This window comes from Hippocampus guttulatus, chromosome 1, assembly GCF_054856545.1.
Source record: "Hippocampus guttulatus isolate MCC_2025c chromosome 1, RoL_Hgut_1.0, whole genome shotgun sequence".
Classification (NCBI taxonomy): domain Eukaryota; kingdom Metazoa; phylum Chordata; class Actinopteri; order Syngnathiformes; family Syngnathidae; genus Hippocampus; species Hippocampus guttulatus.
In genome coordinates this window covers 35,881,429-35,905,846 of record NC_141261.1, presented here as the reverse complement: position 1 = coordinate 35,905,846, position 24,418 = coordinate 35,881,429, and the positions used below count along the sequence as shown (strand labels likewise).

Sequence of the window (24,418 nt, the reverse complement as noted above, 5' to 3'; positions counted from 1 at the left end):
TATTGAAACAAAACAATACAACACATCTTTATTTATATCGCACTTTCACAACAAAGTGTGTCTCCGTGCAAGGTCATGAGGCTGACGATGCACTGTTTCACAAACTGTTCTGCTCGAAGACCATTTAATGTTTCTGAAGAGCCCAGCAAAAGTTTCAAAATCTCCAAAATACGACATCCTCACAAATGTTCTTGTATGATTTACTCAGGCGGCCGCAGTCATCTGTTGTCTCTGCAATCAATCAGAGGACCAAAAGCGACTGACAGAAATGGTCACGTGTGAGTGCATCGGAGTGTAATGTAATCTGGTTTAACGGGCAACTTCCCACAGAGCAAAGTCAAAGCTAGCAGGTGCATAAGATGAAAACCAGAAATGTTACCCCATTAGGCCGTGATGGCTGATTGACTTTGAATGGTCCTTGGAAGCAGTTCACTTAAAAAAAGGCAGAATTTATTTTCCTGTTTGTTTTCTCTGCTTACAGGTGTGTTTCGAAAATGCTGCTTGGTCAGAGTGGGGATCAGTTCCACACCTTTGCTTGGAAAAATGCAATGTTGGTTGTCGCCTTGTCAAGATCAACGTAAAGAGCAAAACACGTTTTATGCAAAGTCATAATTGTTGTCTACCTTGGTTAAGGACAACCAATTGTTGATCTTACACCCCTCACACCAGCTGGTACCTGACATTGACATTCAACCTTTTGATTCGAATGTGGTTTGAATTGGCTGGTGACCATCCTTGACTTTGGCTTTAGTTTCAAAGTTTTTATGGAGCAGGGAGTCCACTCACCATGGAACTTTAATCCAGGCCCACGTGTTTTTGTTTTTTTTCCAGTCGCTCACCTCAGGTCAACCCAAATCTATGGGAATGTGATGTGGAAAATAAAAGTGTTTATTTTCTGACACCAAATGAATGTCAAGTAAATGGCTCATCTCGAATACCTTGGGTGGTTTCGCTGGACTGGCAAGGGGGCTGATGTCAACACGATAATGAGTGTAAGTCATAGTATTCAGTAAATGTTTACAGTGTTGGGAAAGTTCATTTTCTCTGTGAAGTCGTTCAAAGTTCAGCTCACAAATTGTCAAATGAGTGCAGTTTAAACTTTGTCATTGAAAGTTTGTTTCAAAGGTTGACTATTCAATGGGCCCCCAATTTTACTAATCAAAGTCAGGCACACTCAGCAGTTCCTGCCAGACTTCTGTGAAAAGTTTAATCGATCGCCCAAATACTTAATTCCAGTGTTGCACATTTTCATGTTATTTTTATCTTAGCAATTGGCATGGCTTCTCAATCTTCTGTTTACATTACGGCTTGTCATCCCTTTGTCGGAATGGCACTTAGAAGTGCAGCTTCTGCATTGCCATGGAGGCTACGATTACTGATTTAGGAGTGACTCAGTGACCTGTTTAGCCACCTGCAGCTCGTTGCTAGCTAACTGGTATGGCGGAAGCAGCACCAAGCTTGCCTCGATAATATCCGAACAGCATTAAGCAGTGAGGATGGGTGACTTTTATTTATTTATTTTTAAACAAGACTGTGTTGATTTGATCACATTTATTTTACACTGCTGCGATTGGCTGGCAAGCAGTTCAGGACAGCTGGGATAGGCTCCAGCACCCCCCGCAACCCTAGTGAGGATAAAAGCGGTTCGGAAAATGAATGAATGAATATTTTACACTGGCCCGTTTGGGCCATCCAGATGTAACATCTGGATGGCCCGACAAAACACTGTACTGACATTTGCTTCCGCCTTGTACCTCTCACGCTTAGATGACAGTCATGCTTTTTGGGAACATCTCTGCGGGACGGAAAATGATTCCAATTTGCTATTCAATGTGTTTTAAAGAAGCACAAAATACAATTTTGGCCAAACTGTGATGCAGAACGTCTTATTTTGAGCTTTGGTTTAAAAAGACTCAAGTAAAACATCGTTTTTCATTCTACTCTCCAAATGTAGAGGAGATGGTTTTTCAGAATGACCTACTCTCACAGATCTGGTCCATTCATCAGGTCGGGCCCCTCGTGGTCTGATCCCCTTCTGTTTTGTGGCATGAATTTGCAGCAATTCTTGGTTTTGCATCATTTTTGTGTTTACAGCGTTTGACTGTTTGCAGCCTGCTTCCCCCTCACAGAAACGTAGCCACCATCTTGCCTTGTTGTGTTTCGGAATTCTACATCTGACACCCTCAGGACATTCCCTGGCTGTGAGAAACTGGCTCATCTATAGGGAAATTAATCCCAGCCGTTTGTTGTGTTAATAGATGGTGGAGCCAAGTTTCTCAGGGTACAAAGTGTGTGGTCCGACGTTTCAATTTCTGTGTCAGGTGTGGTGTTGGCCCTGTAACTCTGAAAGCCTTTGGCACTCCGGTTTCCCATGAGAAATGCAGACTTCTATGCGCAACAGCGGCACTAATGTGCAATATATGCACAATTGAATGAGGGACAAGAAATAATGGGGGAAAAAGACTTTTCAATATGATTCATGAAGTCATCCAAGTCAGAAATGAATATTGAAATGACTCCACTTTGACACTCATGTTCAAGAGATATCAAAGGCACTAATAGGCAGACAGAAGTGCTAATTACCATGTGATTGGAATGGATTCAAAACCATTTGGGATATTGTGTTTGTTCAAAATAAGTGAATTGTACTTGGCATTACTGTAGGAAGGGCGGCCCGGTAGTCCAGTGGTTAGCACGTCGGCTTCACAGTGCAGAGGTACTGGGTTCGATTCCAGCGCCGGCCTCCCTGTGTGGAGTTTGCATGTTCTCCCCGGGCCTGCGAGGGTTTTCTCCGGGTGCTCCGGTTTCCTCCCACATTCCAAAAACATGCGTGGCAGGCTGATTGAACACTCTAAATTGTCCCTTGGTGTGAGTGTGGGCGTGAATGGTTGTTCGTCTCTGTGTGCCCTGCGATTGGCTGGCAACTGATTCAAGGTGTCCCCGCCTACTGCCCGAAGACGGCTGGGATAGGCTCCAGCACCCCCCCGCGACCCTAGTGAGGATCAAGCGGTTCGGAAAATGGATGGATTACTGTAGGACTTTGAGTGTGGCATAAAGGTGGCCGTGTGAGGCTGGTTTGTTTTGAAGGCAGCTTGATGGGTGACATATGTCCAGACTGCAGAAGTCACAAATACATTTTATCTATGTGTTGCTGTTAGTCGAGGTTGCTAAAAGCGGTACCAGCACCCTGAACAAACCTTAAAAAAGGTGCTTCCACTTGCTCTTGTGGTGTGTGTGTGTGTGTGTGTGTGTGTGTGCCTGCGTGCGTGTGTGTGTGTGTGTGTGTGCGTGTGTGTGTGTGTGTGTGTGTAAGTGATTATCTGACACAAAGAGAGGTGGTTCACACGGAAGTACCAGAGGAACAATTCTGGCTTTTATGAGAGGAAATGAATCTCTATTTAACACTGTCATGATTCGGTTTAGGGACCAACAGGACTCCCAGCCCGAACATTCAGTGTCGGGTCATTGTTGCTCTTGCTACTGTCATGTGTGTTGCTTTTTGCTACTGTCATGTGTGTTGTTGTTTGCTTCTTGCTACTGTCATGTGTGTTGCTGTTTGTCGTGGTTTTGTTTTGCTACTTTGGATTAGTTTTGGTTGTTTTAAATACAATTCTTCAAATACACCCTGCTCCTCCCTCCTGCCTGCTTTTTGGGGTCCACCAACACCTCACAACGTGACAGAATGACCCGACCACCTGGACCCCGCAGGTACTAAGGACTGGTCCCTGTTCCACCATGTGCCTGGCGGAGCGCGTCTGCGGCCGACACCCCTTTCCCCTTTCAGGCAGCGCTGGGGATGCGGCTGTCCTGTTTTCGTCTCGTCAAGCCACGTCTACGGTGGGCCGAGCCCCGTCCGCATCTACGTTGAGCCGAGGCTCGTCACGTGTCTGTTGGAGCTGAGTCGCATTCACGTCGACGACAAGCCGTGCCACGTCCACGCCCACGTCCGGCTGTTCCATGTCCCCCGTTACGTCGAGCTCCGTCCACGTCAGGCCATGCCCAGCCAAAAGGATTGCCGTCGCTTTTGTTCCTGTTCCCTGGCGAGGTGAAGGTCACCGTCGCTTATTGTTATTGTATTTCGGCGAGGCGAAGGTCGCCGTCGCTTTTGTTCTTGTTCTGCGGCGAGGCAAGGGTTGCCGTCGCTTTTAATTCCTGTTCCCCGGCGAGGCAACCCTTTTGGACAACTTTGGGACGTCTGGGATCCGTCCCTTGAGGGAGGGGTGCTGTCATGATTCGGTTTAGGGACCAACAGGTGGCACTGTAGGGCTCCCCCGGCAGCTGCACACCTGTTGGTCATTTGGTAATTAGTTGTTTAAAAGGACTCCCAGCCCGAACATTCAGTGTCGGGTCATTGCTGCTCTTGCTACTGTCATGTGTGTTGCTTCTTGCTACTGTCATGTGTGTTGCTGTTTGCTCTTAGTTTCTGTCATGTTTAGTTCATTGTTATGTTTTAGCTTTAGTCGTTTGATACTTTGGACTTTGTTTGTTTTGGATGTAATTTTCTTTGTTTTAAATACAATTCTTCAAATACACCCTGCTCCTCCCTCCTGCCTGCTTTTTGGGGTCCATCACCACCTCGCTACGTGACAAACACTCTTTTTTTTGGATGGTTCATGAGAGCCACTGGGAACAACACGCTGTTCAAGAAAAGCTGAAACTGTTTTTATTCCCAGCTATGTATCCCGCACACAGGAAGAAACCCCACCCCAATTTAATGTTGCTTGCAAATAATGGGAATAAGTGGCTTGTTTACTGGGTCCACATTACAGTAACCATCAGAGTAAGGTAAAAAAAAGTTCCATTGGTGATAAATTTGACTCCTTCTTAAATATAGAATTATTAAAAGGTAAACTCATGAATAAAACTCCTCTGCATCAAGAGGAGCCAGATGAGGTGGCTCCGGCACCTTATTAGCAGCCCTGCTGGACGTTTCTCCCTGGTGAGGTGTTCTGGTCCACGTCCCGTGTGGGGGAGGTGCCAGAGACGACTGACGAGAGACACAATCTCTTGGCTGCCTTGGAAAATTCCTTGGGAAACCCCCACCAAAGTAGCTGGATTAAGTTGCTGAGAAGGGTGGAAGTCTGGGGTTCCCTGCTTAGGATCTTGCCCTTGCAACCCTGACCCCGGAGATGTGGAAGAAAATGAATGGATGGATAGCGACATTTCTGTCAATTGCTGTCTACATGTGTCAGAGATTTTCTCGGACAAAGTTAAAGAAATGACTCGGCACACAGGAAAATTGTCTTCAATATCGGCGGAAGCGGATCTCTGAGAGCGAACGATGGTTAGTTGCTCCGCGATCACACTCGAGCTCCCTTCCCGCCAATTCAGACTTTTATTGTAACATACAAGGAAAACACTGCCCCCGATATTTGCATATCGCACCCCCGGTCCGGCCCCTCTGTAGTGATTGGTTACCTGTTTTTAAACATTGAACCACCAGTACGTTGGCGCCTTTTCTGTCTGGTCTACATTCAATTAACATGTTGCAGACTTTGCGGATGGCCAATGTCGCCTGGGCGCGACGGGTGTTCTCAACTCGTCTTTTGTTGTTCAACCGCTGTTCCCGAATTATTCATTCCCCTTTTGTGACCGAGTTTCGCCCTCTCCCCTGTGATCGCCCACCTGTATTGACGTGCTAATTGTGGACTTCAACAGCCCTCCGGCTTTGTGCACAGGAATTTGGGGGTGCTGGATACGCACCCAAACGTTTAGATGTGCCCAGATTAAATGAAACTTTAAACATGATAGAATTTTGCTCATAGATTCCTCTAACAACATGCCGGGATTTGGTAGCTGAAGCAATGTCCACTCAAACTGACTTTTTAAAGGATGAGAGACCCCACACATGATGAGGGAAAAAAATGGTGGCTTGTGTTCTTAAGATCAAGATCATGTTTCACTGAGCGGTCAAGTTTTGCAAGCAGATGTTGCTTTATCGTTAGGGTTCGTTCAAGGTTGCCAAAGGTTGAAAAGACATTCACCAGACATTCGTAAACAGTTTTTCTTGTTGCAATGAAATTTTGAATATGTACACAATTGAATGGCTGCCATTGAGAGAGGCAACATGTTACAAGGGAGGCACCAAAACATCTGGAAAATACAGAAAGAAGAAAGCAGGATTAGAAGAAAAAGCTAGGCCAAATGTTTCTCTGGTACATTGCAAAGGCAAACTCTTCTCCCTGTCATTTTCATTGAGTTGTATGACATTTGAAACACATTCTACAAACGCTCAACACAACCAGTTACTGTTCTATCCATGTTCGATAAAAGCGGCAGCTCGTGATCGTTTCTTAATGTACAGTCACAGAGTCCGTGTTGACAACACTTAGAAGGGTTTGCCTTCATAAATACTGAACAGGTTTTTAACATTTACGGCCTGCTCATTTCCAGATCAGATTGGGGTGAAATACACCCGTCCCCGCAAGGTCAGGACAATCTTTTAGAGAAAAGGTGGGAAATTAATTTGATGAAGAAACTGGAACGGTTGTCAAGGTCTACGCCGACAAGCGAACCATGACAGTGTTCCATAAATGAATGCGAGCGGAGTGCAATCTGTCTCCCCGAACACCTGCAACTTTCAGAGTAGTGCACGGGCGTCAGGGTGACTTTCCAAACACGCCAGTTACGGGTGTATTACTCATGTACAGGCTACAGTGAAGGACCCTCTGTGTTTTTGCATTCACTTTTTCATTAATAAATACATCAATTTCATCTCAATACCGTGCTCATAAAGGAATGCTAGGGAGACGGTGCAAATTGCAAAATGTCACATGGTGTTGTTACGTCGTGTGGACCTGATGTGGATTGTTTTCAGCATTTCGGGCCACGATATTCGTCAAAGAAGAAGAATCTGTGCTTGGCGGTTGCACCTTCTCGGGGGCACGCGTGTACCAGCACTGATTTTGATTGGGAGGAATGTCGGCGCCATTTGACCGTCGTCGCTGGACGGCCCTGGGGCGCTTGTGTTTTGCACCTGTAATGGGCAGCATTTTCACAGCCCCGCTTTGTTCAGCGAAAAGGTTGGTGCCGATGGACAGCCTGCGGCTGGATGGATGCATGGCTTGAGGAGCCGACGATGAGAAGAACGGAGCGTCAGCGCAGAGCGCCGATGCGTCTGTGGAACTGGGAGTCGCGGCTTGCTTGGAATTGAAGCCGATTTACATGGGACAGGAGATGAGAGCCAATCTCTTTTTCGTGAATGGACGCGACAGCTTCTTGTTGCTTTCAAACTTAGCTCGTAGCAGACGTGTGCACATTTTCAGCATGACATCTTTGATCCACTGGTGAAAATGACACTTTGATTCGCTCCTCTTTCATCTATAACTGCTTCAAACAACTAAGTGTATGCAGGAAAAGTGGTTATGATTGAACGCCTGTCTGTGTCTTATGCATTGTGTTGTATTATTTTGTCATTTTATGTTAACTGTTCTTTGGATGGCAGCGTGGGCACACTCAGCGGCTCCTCTTGTCGTCTTGTTGTCTGGTTGAGAGGGAAGACATTTAATCTGCGCTGTATGTTGCACATACAGTGCATTTGAAAATAAAGTTGAACTTGACTTGACTTGACTTGAATTGAGAGTTGACCAGCTTGCCAAGCAACACACTGCGCGCGTGGCATATCCAATACCAACCCCCCAAATCTGTAATTTGTGGCCCATTATTATGATGAGCATAATGTTTGTAACCGGCAGTTCAACCTATAAGTCCCATTAGCATGTGAAAATACTCACAGTTGAAGAGGAAAATCCGCAGGCATTGAGCTGGCCGATAACTCCTCGGTGCGGAATGCATCCTGTGGAGAAGACATGAAGAGGGACGAAATGCTGAAGTAAAGTGAACTCTTGTACATGTTCGTTAGAAAAGAAATGTATTGATTGAATGATTCATTGATGTAGATTTATGTAATCCCATGTACACCGCTTTGTTTCAGCTGTGTGTGTTTTTTTCAGTGCTCTATAAATAGAGTTGAGTTGAGACATTGAACACAAAAGTGTTGCTCTGACTCGCTTGTAGCAGCTAAACACGTGTACACCAAACGAAACGCATTTCAAAATAAAAAGTGCCACATATTTTTCATTCTATTTTGACCTCATAAAGACTGCGGGGGCCAGTCAGAGACTTTAGGCTTTGTATGTGTCCCACGAGCTTTACTTTGCCCTTTGATGTGTCTTAAATTAATGCACACAGGTGCTTGATTTCTCCAGTGACTGATGCTTCACCTGACTTGTTTGTTTACTGTAAAATCCAGAGTCCAGTTCCTTTTCTTGTCACGGAATATAACACCATCGCCAACAAGGCCTTTCCAAAATACCTCATTGTTTCTCTGCGTTCTCTGACAACCTTGATCGGAAGCCAGCTGGTTCCAGTCATGCCCAGGTCATCTGGTGTGAAGGAGGGCTCGTGGGTGGGGCTACATATGCTGAACACAGAAAAACACGGGGTGCAGAGTTCAGTGTTACAGCCGGTGAAGCTTTTTCCTCGCTCCTTGCCAGACGGCCTTTTCAGCGAAGTCAGGTCTTTGTGTGAGCATGTGTTTGCACAATCGTGATCCAAGGCTGTGTTCATAAATATACCTCTTCGGGGTGTTTTCGTCTACTTTGCTTTATCGTTCCCTCCTCACTTTAGTCGTTCTTTCTTCTGTCCTGTGGTTTGACAGAAATGCATGGATCCGACTCACTGGATTTCTTTCGTATAAATACAAAACACGTTTTTCTCACTCAGAGGAAAATGGGAGCAGGCCCACTTTTGTTTCTTCTTCTTTTCCACCTTACTGTGGACACTCTAAAATAACAAAGCATTGAAAGCTATAAATGTGCTAAACGGACAAATTTTCACTCTTGCCATGTTTTCTTTTTTCTTTTTATAGCTGGATGTAGTAAACAGACACATTTATTTTTGTGGGCACTCTTGTTGTAGAAGAACACACCACTGAGTTAGGAACAGTCCAGTTTTGTTTTTTTTTTAGCATCGAATAGCTTTCAATTAAATCACAAAGGTCGTCCATTTGTTTGACAGTTAACTTCTTAATATTTCAAAATGCTACATAAAATCCATCCATCCATCCATTATCTGATCCGCTTGTCCTCACAAGGATTGCGAGCATGCTGGAGCCAAGGCGAGCTGACTTTGGGCAATAGGTGGGGGACACCCTGAACTGGTTGCCAGTCAATCACAGGGCACACATAAACGAACAACTGTTCACGCTCACACTCACACCTCGGGACAATTTAGAGCGTTCAATCAACCAGCAATGCATGTTTTTGGAATGTGGGAGGATCCAGAGTAGCCAGAGAAAATCCACACAGACACGGGGAGAACATGCAATCTCCACATAGGAGGACCGCAGCCCGGATTCCAACCCAGGACTTCGGCACAGTGAGGCAGACGTGCTAATCAGTCTACCACCATGTCACCCTACATAAAATCAACCGAGTAAAACTACTGCAATGCTCACTAATGGAGGAGGGTTCTTACAGCCGTCAAGTGCAAAAGTGAGCGCATAACCTGAGTGCAGCGAAGGGTGAGATGATGTAATTTCCTCACCACAGCAAAGACTTGTCACATTCACCCCACAGCTGCAGAGAAAAGGGTCTATTTACAGTAAATGCAGTGGAAAACACACCACACAGCACAGTCTGCCTGTGAGCTTTCTGACCTCACTCGTCTTTATCCAAATGTTCATATGCTGCTTAATATACTGTATCTCAACGACGACCTTGAGCAGCAACTTTCTTCTCACGGTGGGATTCGGCGGATAAAAAAGCAAAACTGCCACAATGGTTTCATTTGTGGGTGCGGAGGTGGAGGAGTGTGCAGCTCAGACCTGTGTGAGACTACCACAGGTTGTGAACTGAGGCTAAGGCCAGGTGGTCCCAAGTCCTGCCAGATGTGAGGGTGTAGCAGGCTGCACTCGGTGATCCTGCACAGCAAATGTGTTTGTGCTTCAAACATGTGCAAGTTTTCTTCTGTTCTGGGGAGGTGCACACAAGCGCTACATGACATGGAGATTTATTTATTTATTTATTTATTTACCAAGTTAGATTTGCCAAGAAGCATATGGACAAGCATGCATTACGCATGGAGTGTGTTCATTACAAGCCAAGCAGACAGTCGACCATGGGCAAGTCGTTGAATGTCTGTGAGCGTCAATGGCCTCGTCTGTCCCCCCAACATGTTGAATCAGAGTTGGCTGTTCGTGACAAATGATCACTTTGATTGGCTATTGTCTAGTGAACAAGTGCATGAAAAGGGAAAGAGAAGTGACAAAATCAAGAGGCAAAGCTAAGAGGATATTCATGCACTCTTTTAGCTCAGTCTATTGAATAGTGATCTCAAAGCATAATCATCATCATCATCATCATCACCACCTTTTGCTGCTGTCTGCAGCCATTTAGGCCATAGGTGTCAAACTCAGGTCCTGGAGGGCCGCTGACCTGCATGTTTTCCAAGTCTCCCTGTTGCAACACACCTGATTCAAATGATCAGATCATCAGCAAGCTCTGCGGAAGCCTGACATTGAACCTGTTCATTTGAATCAGGTGTGTTGCAAGAGGGAGACTTGGAAAACATGCAGGACAGCGGCCCTCCAGGACCTGAGTTTGACACCTATGATGTAGGCATTGTAAGTGACAATCTGTTCTTAATAGCCTTATAGCAGGGGTGCCCATGGCGTCGGTTTGCGATCGACCAATTGCTCGCAAAAGGGGTGTCGTCGCATGTCGCATGCTAACTGGTAAAACCATTTTCTTTCTAAACTTAATCATAAAGTATAAAAAGCATTAGGGAACGGAGTAAGCCAAGTATTTCCATATAGAGTAATGGGAGGATTTTTGTTTTGCGGTGGGCTCGAAGGCAGGGCATCTCCAACTTGCCACAGAGCGGGCAAGCTGGGGGAAAGCGGACATGGCACTTGGGCGTATGCGCGCGTTTTGCCAGAGACTGGAGATCGACCTCTGGGATCGAAGAGCCATCAACCGGCAAGATGCCAGGAGCCGTTTGGTGTGTTGGTGGTGGTGGTGAGTGGGACGTCCAGTTGACTGGTGTGAGCAGCATGAAAACATTGCAGGCCTAGGACCTTACCAACATAACTGATGTTCATTGGGTGGTGTGTGTGCATGGCTTGTCATCAGCAACTCTTGACTATACTCCACCCCTTAGCTGATTCCATTCAGTGATCAGAGTAATGTCATTCATTCATTCCCCGATCCGCTTTATCCCCGCAAGGGTTGCGGGGGGTGCTGGAGCCTATCCCAGCTGTCTTCGGGCAGTAGGCGGGGGACACCCTGAACCGGTTGCCAGCCAATCGCAGGGCACACAGTGATGAACAACCATCCGCGCTCACACTCACTCCAAGGCACAATTCAGAGTGTCCAATCAGCCTGCCATGCATGTTTTTGGAATGTGGGAGGAAACCAGAGTACCCGGAGAAAATCCACGCATGCATGGAGAGAACATGCAAACTCACACAGGAAGGCTGGAGCCGGAATCGAACCCTGCACTGTGAGGCTGACATGCTAACCAGTTGGACCACCATGCTGCCCTATTGTGTGTGTGTGTGTGTGTGTGTGTGTGTGTGTGTGTGTGTGTGTGTGTGTGTGTGTGGAGCGGCTGGATAGCTCAGTTGGGAGATGGTGGTTCGAATCCTGCTTGGGGCAAAAAAATGAGCACATAACACGATCCAGTGTGGGTCCTTGGGCAAGACCCTTCACGCTAATGCCTACCTCATACAGTGATGAGAGACAATAAAACGTATGGCATGCCGACTCAGACGTCGCCTGGCCAAACAAGGTCTGTGTCAGGTACTGGGGAACCAGAGCACCTTGATGAAAAATGGGCTACTGCAGGGGTGTCCAAAGTCCTCAAGGGCCACTGTCCTGCCTGTTTTCCAGCTCTCCCAAGAGCAACACACCTGATTCAAATAATCAGGAACTTTCTAATGCTGCTTCAGAGCTGGCTGATGAGCTGATCATCTGAATCATGTGTGTTGCAGCCGGGAGAGCTGGAAAACAGAAAGGACAGTGGCCCTCCAGGCCCGGAGCTGGACATGCCTGGGCTACTGGAACAAAGTGGAGATGGGTGAGATGCGATAACATGGCTCTGTTGGAATGCTACTACTCAAGCAACCCTAGTCAGAGGGGTTACATGCAGAGAATGTGGGCTAAATGGTTACTTCGAAACCCACAGTCACGGTTGACCACGAAACAACGAGTAGCTCAGTGTTCCAACATCCACAAATGGCAACTGCTGTCACAACTTGAGATTGATGAGGTACAACGCAGGTTCCATGGTAAAGGGCCCCAGGCTGCCAGATCAGAGGAGGAGGTCATACCAGAGATTGGGAGGCAAGCCCCAATGAATGCAGATGATGAGATTGGGAGGCCAGCCCCAATGAATGAAATGCTGAGCGAAGCAGCAACTGACCTGAAAGCTAAGATCATGGCGAGAATGAAAGCTGGGCAACCTAGAAACCGATTACAACGGCTATGTGAAGTACCACCTGAAAGTCTCATGGAAAGTGTGAATGCAGCACTGAGGACGATCCCAACCGTAACGATCACGGAAACCAATGAGCTGACATACGCTTCAGCATCAGTGATCCTAGAGATGCTTGGCTAAAAGAGCAACCATGAGATACATTACCAACCATGGAAAAGAAGGTTGGAGGCTCAGATCAAGGCGGCTCGGAAAGATATGAGTCAATTGACGGAGGCCCAGAGAGGTGTGATGAAAAGGCCAATACCCGAGAGGTACATCCAGATGACCATACCTGAAGCACTCGAAACTGCCAAACAAAGGCTCCAAGCCTTGTTCAGCCGCCTAAAGCTGTACACGAAAGAGAATGAGACCAGACGAATAAACAGGCTGTTCACAACACAACCTGCGAAAGTGCACGCTCAGTGGCAGGGTCCTAACAACAGAGTTGACCCACCAAGACTGCAAACTGAAAGGTACTGGAAAGGCATATGGGAGAAGGAGGTTGCACATAACAGCAGTGCACAATGGCTGGTGACCCTGAGAGAGGAGCACAACAACCTCCCTGAACAGAACCCAGTTACCATAACAGTGGCAGACTTACAGGAAAGAGTCTCAGATATGAAAAAACTGGACAGCACCAGGATCGGACATGGTCCACACAGGACCCTAAGAGCCTTCGTTGCAAACTCGATGAGGATGTGGAAAACCGCACTTGAAGCCAATGGCAAGCCACTTACCCAAGTGTCATGTGGCATATACCAAGGTGATGCACTCTCCCCACTGCTGTTCTGCATAGGACTGAACCCCCTAAGCCAAGTAATCACCAAGACAGGCTATGGATACCGCCTCAGAAATGGAGCTACGATCAGTCACCTCCTCTACATGGATGACATAAAGCTGTATGCTAAGAGCGAAAGGGACATAGACTCCCTGATCCACACAACGAGGATCTACAGCAGCGACATCGGGATGTCATTCGGGCTTGAGAAATGTAGTCGGATGGTGACTAAGAGAGGAAAGGTAGTCCGCACTGAAGGGGTCTCACTCCCTGAAGGAACAATAGCAGACATTGAGGACAGCTACAAGTACCTCTTGAGATATATATACAGGTATATATATATATATATATATATATATATATATATAGATAGATAGTATATACTGTATATACTTCTTGAGATAAATATACTGTATATATATATATATATATCATTGCTACATATACATATAACATATGTATATAACATGTTTTTTCCGGGTACTCCAGTTTTCCTCCCACATTCCAAAAACATACGTTCCCCCGGAAGAGAGGAGAAGGAGGCGACTACGGCAGGGTCCACAGGCCGAGGAACTGGCCGATGCTCGGCCAAGTTGGCTGTGCATTGGCATGGTTATTTAACGGCTTTAACTACCCTCCTCCCCAACACACACACACAACCAGACTATGTTATTGCAGCTGTAACTGGACAACTCCCCACCCACCTCTTCATCCTTGCCTGACTTACCCTTTAAGGTGCTTTCCAGCTTCCTTTACTTCTTCCCCAGTCTTCTTTTGCTTCAGTTCCTAATTTTGTGTTCACAGACCATCTCACACAGGGTTTACATTCTTTGAATTCTGGCCAGAAAAATGACTGGAAGCCCCTTGTGGTTACCTTCTGACCCCCTCATTAACCCTCCACTCCCTTTGGTCATTACCATGACAACAGCTAGACTGAGTGGGCCCACATACTTTGGCCTGCTAAGCCAACATGCAATTTCAGGGTGTGTTTTGTGAACCTTCATGCATGCCTGTGACTGTGTGTGTTAGCTAACCAAGAAGGAGAGGCCACTTGAACTCTGGCTTGTGTTGATACTGCTTTAGAAAATGGGCATATTTTCTGGAATTCTCAGTTGAGGAATTTGTTTCTGAAGATGTTATTTTTTGCATTGCATGTAAAATATTTGAAGTTTCCTGCTTTTCAGAACATCTCCATTGCAGGATGTTCATTATATCCTTCTATCAATGGCCATAACTCACTCACTGGAGGACTTCTACTAGAGCTGCACATTTTTGTCTCACATTTAGACGGCCAAAAGCCACACAATAATTCCTGACCAAACCAGAACAATTTCAAAACTGTTTTGAGCAAAACTACTGGCCATGTGCTGCTCCGCACCAGAAATGCAAAGACTGCCTGAGACATCCCATAAACCAAACTTAGATCTCCAGACAAAACTTTTTCTTTTTGTTCTTATCTTTTGGTTGGAAGTGATTCTCAAGTTTCAACCAGTCTTCCTTTTCAATGGCCCTGGATGGATTAAAGCCCCCAACCAGGGTTTGATGCTATGCTGGACCTCCGAGTGATAAGTACCAGGCGTACCAGGCATCAAGTCATGTTTTATGTTATATTGCAGAGAGAGAGAGAGATTTTTTTTTCTCGACATGCTTCTTGAAAGAGACGCTCAGTGTGACTCCATATAACGAAAGGAAACTGGCAACCAGACAAACATACTGTATTGTCCCACTGACCCAGTGTGCGTGAGTGTGTGTGAGCTTGTGCAGACTGTGGAATGTGAATGTGGGGGCAGATTTGAGCACACCCAGCTCCAAGCTGCAAGGCCGCAATGACAGACGGAGGCCAGACTAGCTCTGCGTGACTCTGAGTTGAACTACAACTTAAGGCATATTTAATAGGTTTATGTTTGCATTTTTTGAAGCTTAGCCACTGTGATGAGGTCACATTACTGTAAAGCAAATTTATCTGTGGCATTATTTCAATCAAATTCAACATGTTACACACACACACACACACAAAACTGTTTCCATTACTAAGTAGTCATGTGTTTCTCATTAGCTGAGATAAACGTGCAAGTGAAGGCATTTCTCCTGTTTACCAGAACTTCATTCCATGCAATCATCTCGCAGTGTGTTGTATGTACCAGCTCAGTCTGTGAGATGGAAAATACTGGAGCATATTTATTTTGTGTGCACTCAAACCAAAATAAATGACAAATCGCCAATCAGGGGTTGAAAGCACACGTGGCAGAGCAAAAGTGTGTCATCGACCTGCTTCTCATTTGCTCAAACACATTGCCTCACGCTTCATCGCACAGATGTTTTTGTAGCACAGCATGTGTGTGATGTTTTAGAGTCAAAACAGAGCACTTCTAGTTGGCCAAATAGGAAATCAGTAGGTATGTAGTTGAACCAAATTCTCTTCCAAATGCATCCAACAGGTAGGCTCCTCAATTTCCTGTAACTTCACATGCTCACATACTGTCTGTGTGCTTAGAAGCTTTTGCAAGTGTTAATTTACTGTGTACTGATGTACAATATGCTTTCAATGCTAACTGCTAACATGTGGGTCTTGAAATTTTAGTAAAAGGGAAAAACAGAGTCATTTGGGTCCCATGACATTTTCAGGGCTTGGATATATGCTGGTTTGGACCACAAAATAGGTCAAATATTCCAATAATTTGACCATGAGTTTGGCCTACAATACGTCACACTACACGAGGAACACATCTGCACACACACAGTTCAGTCTTTAAATTTGTGAATGCCTACCTCTTCTTTTTAACCTAATTCTACAGTAATCGCAATGTGTTGCCGTACATACACATTCGGAGTGACATTTTCCCCTTAGCATACCATCAATATTTGTCCTGATGACACTCACATGTATATCACAATTCTCTCTATCATAATCAAACATTTTATGATTAGTTTAAGTGATATGATACAAGGGACATCATATTTTTCTCTTTCCAATCTTTTGTCATGCTGTGTTGGCAGGCACGGCTTCAGGATTTGTTTATTCCCCCCGGTGGCTCAACGGGGGCTTGTTGACCGATGCACAGGGGCTGAAAAAATAATTCTTACATATATTTAGGAATATCATATAAATTCTGGAGAATCTTAACTAGGGCGTCAGAGATTTCTGACGACGTTATAACACCCACAGTCCCAGTGTAGCGTCATCCCTGTGCCCTGGCCAAATAAATGTCGTATCATCCCACTTGTGTCCTATCCAAGGCAACTTTGTGGGAAAACATTTTGTCATCGTGCTACTTCAAGTCAATCTGAGAAAGTAAACAAGGCAATTAAAGGGATGGTGGGGTGGGGGGTTAACCAGGGGCAGTAGGGGAATTTTCCCAGAATTGTAACTCTGGCTATGGCGCTGACCCGCGAGCAATCAGTCTGTCCAGTGTGTACATGCGGGTGAATATGCTTGTTATCCTGCACTCATGCATGAGGAGGGGCCATAGGTAAAGTAGGGCTGACAAAGTGCCAACTGTCAGGCGTGATCAAAAGGAGGGGGGTTCACCAGTAGTTGCCATCAATGTGAACCACCTGGGTTTGTTTAGTACCCATCTTGCTACCAGTTTGTATCATCCCTAAGTGCGCAACTCCTGATGGTGGCCTCTTACTTTGTACAATGCAGTTAACAATTCAATTGACTGCCTCACTTTTAATGAAAACAAATCTGACTGATGGGGTTTCTTAGCTTCAATGGTTTGAAGCCACTTCATCCCAGCTGCAGTATTTGAAGTCCAGTTGGACCTCCCACTTCACGATACTGTATGTATAAGTCCAAACCACTAAAACAATGACGACAAAAAAGTGAATATAGTTCAGGATCTGTGGTTCTCTGTGCCTGATCATTCAAAGACTCTCCCCACCACAATAAAGAAAAATGTTGGACAGTGTCAGCCTCTGTGCATCCCCCACCCCATTTTTGTTTCCACAACAGCGTCTTTTCCAAAAATGAAAGCAATATGTTTCACTGTGGAACACGTTGTCTGGCTAACATCCTCTGCAATCAAATACTGCTGCAAATGGGGATGGAAGAAAAACTCCCTGATAAAACTTTTATTGTGAATACGATAATGCTTACTAAACGATACTGATTTGTAACCTTGGTGTTATGATCCCCTCACTGTGCCAGCACGAGTCGTCTTTGCTGGAGATAACAGAGGCCCTTCGGAGCGTCTCGTCCAGTGTGGACGTGGGGACATAGGTGGATCTGACCTGTTCCCAGCCAGCTGCAATTGCTACCCTTGCGAGCACGAATGCCACTCCATCCTCCTCTGCAGTTTCTCCAATGCAGCATCTCAAGGCACATTCAACCACAACAGGGAACCTGTCATTCCACACCGAACCAGGTACTCCAGTGAGCTAGGCACCTGAGGTACCTTTCACATCGGTGTTGTCATGGCGACTTTGGTTTATAGGGGAGCTCGGGACTAAAACACCAATGGTCACTGTAGATTCAAAAAAGCAATCATTTACGTACTCTGAGAATGAAGTGAAAATCACTTTAATTATGAGTCTTCTATCCAGGAAAGTGGCCACCAGAGCCATGAATGGAGTTGAGGGTGAGTTCGAGAGAAAATATCTCCCTTCTGCACCCCCTCCACTACACTTTTACAGTCATTAAAACATAAAATTCCTTTTTAAAGAGGAAAGGTAAAAAAGTGCAAATCATTACAAACAGTCTGATTGATGCACCCCACTGGTCTAAACTCAGTATTCAGATTAAGCAGAATAATCCACCCGTTTTTATCCATCTCAACTGGGTTTGCTCTTGTGACACTCATCAGATCAGATCCCCGAGGCACTCTGATATCATTTTCAGTCCACAGCAAGTATCAGCACAAGGCAAAATCACAAACCCTTGGAACAGATGGATTATCATTTAATTCTTCAAGGGTCACACGCAGACATGAACAACTGAGGTGGAAGGTGGTCACCAAGTGCTCTCTTCACCATGGTGATCTGTGATCACCCTGGCCAACTTTACATCATCTTCTGTAAGTGGAGATCCTATTTTAGTTCATTATGAATTCACTATAAACATATTTTGCACTGACTGATCTCCTGCTTGAAATTCAGCCATGTAGACCACGCACCTCTCATGCACCGAATTTAAATGGTTGGAGAGGAGCTGCAGCTGCCTGCAGTGGTCACAAAGCAAGTTGGCTTTGTTTTACAACCACAATGGCGCAAATGTCCATTTCTAACTCCACGTAGATGAAAATACCAAAACTCGGGCCTTTTGAGTCAATTTCCCTTGACAACATTCTGATCTTTGCCAAGTCACTTCATGAACATGTTCATCACATCAGATTAGTCAGATTAGCAAAAGTGTCGACTGGTCAGCAATGTTTCCAACCCTTCAATATTATTTATTAGCTGACTTCACTACTGCCTTTGATGAGGTCAGTCATAGTTTACGACTTGATCACCTTGAAATGTATGTCTATATTAGTGGCTCAGCACTTTCCTGGTTAAGAACAGGGGTGACCAATCAGTCGATTGCGGTTTAACGGTGCTCCGCTGACTGGTTTCACGTCAAGGGTGTAGGGCATGGGTCCCCAACCACCGGGCCGCAAACTGGTGGTTGGGGCGGGTCATTTGGTGCCGGGCCTCACAGAAAGAATAAATAACTTACATTCCTTCCGTTTTAATTCATTTCGGAATCTGAAATATGTTTTATTTTGAAAAATTGCCGGTTTATCTGTTATACCAGTCGACAGTATGTCACTCTTGATGAAGGTGAATGCGCGCTTCTCGGTCACGTGATAGATTACCGCATAAAAAAACATTTTTCGGGAAGGGGAAAAGTCCAACCAGGAGACAGAAGAGGATCCTACAACTTTCAAGAAAGAGAAGGCTACATTTAATAGACAGTATCAGGAGTCCTATTTCAAATACGGCTTGATCTCAACGGGAGATTCACACGCACCAAGCCTACTCTGCATAATAAGCGGTGATGGTGAGTTGTAGTTTTCATGCACTTTTTATTTGCGGCGTATCTTATTTTGAAGGCAGGTTTAAACATTACCATAGCGACCAGCGAATGTTGCAGCCAGATACGACGTTCCTCATCAGAATCAGAATCAGAATCATCTTTATTGGCCAAGTATGTAGAACACACAAGGAATTTGTCTCCGGTATAAAACACTGCATTAGTATCATCGTAAACAACAAAATCATTGAACCATTTTAGAGTGACCAGTAGCAGTATTTGTTCTACAAGAAGAGTGACTACGTCAGTGACTGTTTAAGGAGTTAATGGCTAGAGGGAAGAAGCTGTTTAAGTGTCTACTGGATTTGGTGCGCATGGATCTGTAGCGTCTGCCTGAGGGGAGTAGCTGGAAAAGGTGGTGGGCAGGGTGCGGGGGATCCAGCAGGATTTTCCGTGCCCTTGTCTTGATTCTTGCAGTGTGCAAGTCCTCAAGAGTGGGTAGGGCGGTACCAATGATTTTTTCCGCCGTCCTAACTGTCCGTTGAAGTCGGATTTTGTCCTTTTTTGTGGCGGCCCCAAACCAAACCGTGATGGAAGAACACAGGATTGATTCGATGACTGCCGTGTAGAACTGTCGTAGCACCTCCTGTGGCAGGCCATGCTTCCTCAGCAGCCTCATGTCATGATTCATGTTTATCATTATGTTTTGAAAATACCAGACTTTTCGTGCAGGTCATATATTATATTGTTGTATCTATCCGGCCTTAAAGGCCGGTCCCTGAAAATATTGTCTGACATGAAACCGGTCCGTGGGGCAAAAAAGGTTGGGGACCTCTGGTGTCGGGGAACTGGAAAAAAAAAGTTTCTGTGTGCACGTTATTAATATTATATTTTGTTGTGTTAGTATTAACTGCACCATAAACATCTTTTCAGTTTAACTTTCACAAAAAAGAGAATTTAAAAAAAAACTAAAATAAAGTAGGTCACCTTTAAACTATGGTGGTGCATGAAGTTGTGAGCAGTCAGTACTCTGCAATTGCAGCTATTGATCAGAGCCATTGAGATATCTCTTTTTCTTTCTTTTTTTTTTTTTTAGTTTACTCCCACTCAAAGTTTGTTTGATCTGCAATTCACTTCTGGCATTGTCAAAGAATGGGAATGTGGAGCGCCAGGAGAAGCATTTTAAAACAGTCCACAGGAGCTACAATTGTGATGTTTCTGCACTTAACACGTCACTAAAGTGTGTCTCTGCCTCCTTGTGTCAGGTCTCACACAAAGGCGGGCAGCAACTTCTTTTTCACAAACTCAGTCTTGTTTTGTCTCGAGTTTATTTTTCCATTTCGCCCGCGTTAGGGTACATTTGGGCTGTTGCTCATTAAGGCATGCGTGTGTGCGTGCGTAAACGCATGCATGTGTGACGCATGCGTGCATGTGCGTGCAGTAACGGTCGATCCTGGGAGGTTTGCTGCTTGAAAAGTAGGTCTTCGGTCAAAAAAGGTGTTGGGTACCCCTGGTTTAATCTTATCTGTCAGAGAGGACGTGCCATGTAATTCATCCCAATGTGAACTCTGAGTATTGTAACGCCACTTGCGGAGTCCCATAGGAATCAATACTTGGCCTTTTATTGTTCCTTATTTACAGTTGCTGCTTCCACTTGGCAATGTCATACGCAAATACAGCATCAGCTTTCACTGTTATGCCGACAATACCCAATTATATTTGCTTTTCAAGCAAACTAACCCGGGTGATCACTATAATATGGACGCATGCCTCACTGAGATTAAACAATAGATGCCCTTCAATCATTTGCTCCTTAACCCTGAAAACCAATTGTCCATTCCAGGGAATTGCTGTGAAGAATTCTGCATCAGCCGAACAGCCTGGATTTGAGGACGATTTGAGGACTAGCTAATATTGTTCGCACCATTTTAGGAGTTAAATGTTGCCCACTCTGCATCCTTTGCAGCCTGGTCAGCCTGAAAGGCGGATTCCTCCCATTTGTGGTCCTTTCTCAAGATTTATTCTTTTTTTTCTCCTTATGGGATTTTTGAGTGTTTTCTTGTCCTCTTGGGGGGGGGGGGGGGGGGGGGGGGTTCCAGAGGAGAAGTTTGTCAACCCCTCTCTGGAACCCAAGATGTGTGTGAAGGCTAGCCCGACTATATCTAGTCAGAACCTCTCTGCCTCACACTCCAGCTGGGGCTCCTTCCCCACCAGAGAGGTGAAGTTCCATGTCACTCCAGCTAGTTTCTGTACCTCATAGGGCACCCGATCCCTTTGGCTCCTCCCAAAAGTGGTGAGTCCGGGGGAAGCGGGACTCGGGCTGCACAGCATTGGAAAAACAACAAAATGCGATATGGGTGTTGAACATATTATTGCGATATTTACCATGTACCTAAAGAAGTGACATTTTTATTATCTACTGCTTTTTTTTCATTCAACAAAATAAGGAAGGTTTAGTTACAATTTTTAGTTAATTAACATTCATGCACTGAGATACTGTTACCTATTGGGTGGCAATGTACATTTAAGGATGCATTGGACTTGTCAAATTCACATAAACGTATAGAATTCTATATGAGACTTATTGCATGCCTTTGCAATATGCATATTGTATGGGCCATTAATGCAATAACAATCTTTTTTGATATACAGTATTATGCAGCCCAAAGGAGAACCCACTTTGCCTTTTCTGGCTGTGCCCGACCCCTTTCCCGTGGGTGCAGGCCTGGCCACCAGTTGCTCGACGATGCCTGGCTTCAGAGTGTGGAGTTTGCATGTTTTTGCCGGGCCTGTGTGGGTTTTCTCCGAGTACTTTGGTTTCCTGCCATATTTCAAATAACATTCATGGTAGGTTGATTGAACACTCTAAACTCTATCCTTAAGTATGGTTGTGCATGCAGGAAAGCATGATGGCAGAGATGGCTGGGAAAGTGCATTGGACTCCGGTACTTTGAAGGGAAAAATCAGTCCTGCAACTTTTATGACATGCCTTGTAAAAAATTAGCCGCTGTAATAATAACATGTTCCAAAGGTTCCTCTCTTTCAACACTGTCTTCAGATCAATGATTAGTGTCTGTAAAATTAGTGACACAAAAGAGTACCGGTAGTTAACTCCAAATATTTTCTGTAAATGAAAATGTAAGGTCAGTTAATGTATAATCAAGATGTTCAGGATGATCAAATTTTAATGAGATTTCAAATTGTACTATATACTTTGGTGACATTTATGAAAATAGCATTTTTTCATTCATACCCATGATTTGGCTTTTTTCACAACAGGAGTTTCCATCGGAAGGCTCTCAGAGTGACACAGGGTCACTTCATTCTTCATTCATTCATTGTGATCTTTTGACCCATTCAGAGACTATACATTCGGGTTTGATGAGACATTCCTTCTTGATGCAGTATGACTTGTCTCTTGCACAGTTTTTTTCTTTTCAATTGGGTCCGCTCAGCAGCCTAAGATTGATTGCAGACATGAGCCCAAAGTGATTTCCATCCATCCATCCATTTTCCGATCTGCTTTCTCCTCTTAAGCATCACAGGGCGTGCTGGAGCCTATCCCAGCTGTCTTCAGGCACTAGGCAGGGGACAACCTGAACTGGTTGCCGGCCAATCGCAGGCAAAGTGATTTGACAGAACCAATTGCTATGTCAGAAGTCAGGGATAAAACCTACGCCAAAAATAAACCGACACGCATGAAGAGCAAATTGAGTGTCAGCAGCGACTATGCATGGCATACCTATTGCAACTGCATACCTGCTATACACACACACACACACACACACACACACACACACACACACACACACACACACACACACACACTTTTTCCTACATCAGGAGGCCAAACTGAGAGTCATAATTTGAAAAATTTACCTGGAAATAGTTTCCTTCACTCCCCCTCGATTTCTCTCCCAGCCTTTTTTTCACCCCTCTGGACTAGCACGCTCGTCATGTTGGCATTTCACTTATTTGCGTGTGAGTCACAGCTCAGCACTCCCGTTAAATACTTCAAAGTAGCCTTGCAGCCCAGAGTCCCTATGCTGCTCTGACATCATTGAATGACTGTTTTCACAGCTGCTGCTCTCATTGCCATAGTGGCCCACTCCTCACCACTTCTCCCTTTCGTTTCAGTGTATATATATATATATATATATATATATATATATATAGAGAGAGAGAGAGAGAGAGAGAGAGAGAGAGAGAGGGGTGTGTGTGTGTGTGTTGGGGGTGTTTATGTCTGAGGGTGAATACAAAGGTGTGTTAGTTGGCATTCTAATAGGCAGACCTTTGTCTGGTATTTTGCATGCCCCTCACAAGAAAGTGCTGTTTTTATGTGTTCGTGGTGGAGGATAAGGTTGTTGTATTTGAAAATTGTGCCCGAATTGTAAGATTTCCCCCGTTAATCATGAGAGGTATCATGTCCTCTTCCTGTATTTTTCCTGGAATGCTGAAAGTTCACCTAGATGTGTGAGTTGACAGTACAAATGTCATCTTTTCTGCCCTGTCATGGCAACAATCTTTGAATGAACGCAGGTCCAACGCGGGGATCCTTGGCAGCATCGTGCAGGAGCTGTCATTCATGGTCTCCCAATTCACACATGAGGAAAAATCCATTTATAACCATACAGCATCAAGCCACCTTTTTTTCTATTTCCAAAGGTGATTTTCAATCATGAACCCCCAAACTCTGGAATATTCCATCAAAGGCTCGCCTCAGTTCTCGCACAAGCCTCAGTTACGCAATTGTGGCTGACATGCATGTGCCTCATGAAAAGTGGCCACATGGACTGCCGTAGTTAATGTTTCATGTTAAAGTATCACGTGTATTCACAGTGCATGTGCATCTGCTGCTATGTATAGTACGTTTAAAAAAAGAGAAAAACAGCAAGCACATTTGCTGCGATGTAAGTTCTTTCAAGTACAAATCTAGTCTATGGTGCCCACGAGAAGAAATGTAATTGTTTCAGTGGAATGACCAAGGATGGCTATCTTATGATTGCAAAACTGAAGACTGTTATCCGAATTATATTGCTGTCGTCGCAACATATGGTGCTGCAGTCACTAGTTGTTGGAGGGATTCGTGTCTGGTTACTGCTTGACTGCCCTTGAGCAAGGCAGTTCCACTCCCCAAGCTTCAGTGGCAGGCTGTATGCAACACTCTTACACTAAATCTTTCCCTACATGGCTGCATGTGGGTAATCTGG

At 45.0% G+C, this 24,418-nt stretch overlaps 1 long non-coding RNA gene and 1 pseudogene across 1 annotated transcript; one reads left to right on the top strand and one right to left on the bottom strand.

Moving 5' to 3' along the window:
- Positions 1–7,380: 7,380 nt before the first annotated feature.
- LOC147211541 (uncharacterized) lies at positions 7,381–23,190 on the bottom strand. Its single transcript, XR_015100731.1, has 4 exons — positions 23,088–23,190; positions 8,315–8,422; positions 7,734–7,795; positions 7,381–7,483 (listed from the first exon to the last, which is right to left on the bottom strand). It is a non-coding gene; the product is annotated as an uncharacterized LOC147211541 (long non-coding RNA).
- Positions 12,391–13,147, top strand: LOC147211542 (uncharacterized; annotated as a pseudogene).
- Positions 23,191–24,418: the final 1,228 nt, after the last annotated feature.